Source organism: Somniosus microcephalus, chromosome 25, assembly GCF_052327205.1.
Source record: "Somniosus microcephalus isolate GS21.2 chromosome 25, FLI_Smic_1.0, whole genome shotgun sequence".
NCBI classification, from domain to species: domain Eukaryota; kingdom Metazoa; phylum Chordata; class Chondrichthyes; order Squaliformes; family Somniosidae; genus Somniosus; species Somniosus microcephalus.
Window position 1 is genome coordinate 33,159,349 of NC_141011.1, and position 2,422 is coordinate 33,161,770.

The 2,422-nt window shown below is 45.4% G+C and overlaps 1 long non-coding RNA gene across 1 annotated transcript; it reads right to left on the reverse strand.

Moving 5' to 3' along the window:
* Window positions 1-543: 543 nt before the first annotated feature.
* On the reverse strand, window positions 544-2,073 carry LOC147100658 (uncharacterized). Its single transcript, XR_015073531.1, has 2 exons — window positions 1,731-2,073; window positions 544-1,581 (listed from the first exon to the last, which is right to left on the reverse strand). It is a non-coding gene; the product is annotated as an uncharacterized LOC147100658 (long non-coding RNA).
* Window positions 2,074-2,422: the final 349 nt, after the last annotated feature.

Sequence of the window (2,422 nt, forward strand, 5' to 3'; positions counted from 1 at the left end):
GGAGAAAGGGACAGGAGGGCGAGTTGACGTTCTTCCCCCCGCAGGTTCAGGACATCCCTCCTCCTCTAGACCTCCTTTATTAGGACCTCCAGTGCCGCATCTGAGAACCTGTGCGCCCGCTCCCTCAGTCCCTGAGGCAACCTGAAACTTGCCACTGTGTGCCAGCCAGATCACTCCACGCCTTCAGTGGAAGTGGGTGCGAGGAGGCCACATATACTGTTCCACTAAACTTGCCTCTAATCAACACTTGAGTGCGAAACCTGCAGGTTTCTGGTTAGCGCCTGCAGGCATGTTCAAATCATGATAATCATCAATTAGCCCGAAAATTGCGTGCTAAATCCGGACTTTCAAACAGACGTTTTTTTATTAGCACAGCACCCATTTAGCACTTGTTTTCACACTTTGGCCAAAATAACCCCTGGGATCTTATGGAATGTGAGTATTTTCAGGGGGATGCTAAATCTATCCCAGCCAGACAGCCTCTTCTAAGGCTTGAAGAAGTGGCAGGTAGCCGGAAAGAGCGGGCAGCCCGTACACTTTCAAACATGCTGCCTGCAGTTGCAAGCCGCCTCATGACCCAGCACGAGGCGGTGCAGGTGGATCCCATGAAACCTCCTAGACAATCAGAAACCTGCCAACATACTTTCTCCTACCACTGGGGTAGCACTTGGAAGGAGCACTAGATTCGGTGCTAGAAAACAAGCTCATGCACTGTCACCAAAGGACAAGTACCTGGGTGCAAAGCATTAGTTTCACATAAGAATTCACTTTTTGTGAAATTAAATGGTGTCTTCAACTTGATTTGAACATAGAGTTTATTTGGGAACTACTGTATAACACATAGAAATACATTGAAATTGCAACACAGAAACAGGCCATTTGGCCCAACTAGTCCGTATCAATGTTTGCCCTCCACACGAGCAAATAGTGCTAATCATATTTACCCACCCTGTTCCTATATCTCATTATCCCCTTTTTCTTCATGCACCTATCGAGAGGAGAGCATCTTGCTAGGGATCCTCTTTGGTCTGGACTTTATTATACACAATGGGACAGGACTGTTTGTGTGGAAATGGTTTAATCAGTAACGTAAATATGTCAGTTAATGATGATTCATCCAGTATGCAAACCCCCTTCATCCATTTATTCTTCCTCAGCCCTCCTGTGGTTCATGGTTTTCCAGTTCCATGATACCTCCTCATGGATGACAAGGTTGTGCAAGTTGTTTTCGTTCTACTGCCTCTTTTCAATGGGGATGTCTTCGATGGCGGTTCGGAAGGTTTTGATGGTATAGAAATTAAACGTTGTGGTCACCGCCACAGCCATGGGCAGAGATATCCGTGCAAGATATCTGTAGGATGGTGACTGTCTCCCTGCTGAAACGCAGGTGGCAATAGCAGGTATCTGCTGATATATCTAGGTCATTGTGCCTGGGTCTGTAGATGTGGCTGCTCAGGCAAGGTCGGGTGGCTGCAGAATGCCTCATTAACAAGTGCCTTTTGTGTCTCCTCATGAACTCATCTTCCTCATCCAAGTCTCGGTGTCACTGGAATCCTCTAAGGCTGCTGAGCTATTTTGCAGCTGTAAGTGAAATAAAATGAATTTGAAAAGGAGTGGGGAAAAACATAGTCGTAATGGAAAAAGTGAGTCTTAAACAAGGCAACAATAGAAATGTAAGAAAGATTTCCAATGAGCAAAATGCTGAAAAAGGAAGAAAGGTTACAGCACACCTTTAAGAAACCAACTCTCAAAGCCAGATCATCAAATCAGTTAATCCATCTGTTCTCGTGGGCAATCAGTGCTGGGAGAGAAATGACAGCTCAAAAAATCAAATCCTCCGTGGGAACAATTTCCATGCAATTATATGGAATTAGAAGGTATAATGAGATTCATGCTGGAGCGCAGCATAGCGTCAGTAAACGTTTAACAAAAGGTTGCTGTGAAACCCATAGCACACTGAGCCGGGTGAGTCCTCCACGCCCAATTTTGTGGCCGGTATTTTTGACCAGTGAGGCTATGTGCTGTGAGTGGAAACTTGCAAAATTTACCCTCTGATGTTTTATTCCAGGTTACCTTGGGCACTTTCTTTTGGGTTTGGTTACCTTTTGTGTCAGAATCCTGATGGGCTTGTCCAATGGCAGGGTCATATTTTGGCTCTTGGGACCATTCAACAAAATATTCTGTTTGATCTGGTAACAAGACGTTGAACTTTATTGCATTGCTCGTGCCTTTGTGTCCTCAATGTGGCATATTCCCCTTATGATTGACTTGTTATGGAGTGTTTTGACAGGGTCACTGCTGGTTTGGGGCTTTGCTAGTTTAGGGTCATTGCTGGCTTGGGGTCATTGCTGGCAATGTGGGGTCTCTCCCAAAGTCATGCTGTGCCTGACATTAGCTCCCTAAATGTATTCTACACTGCATA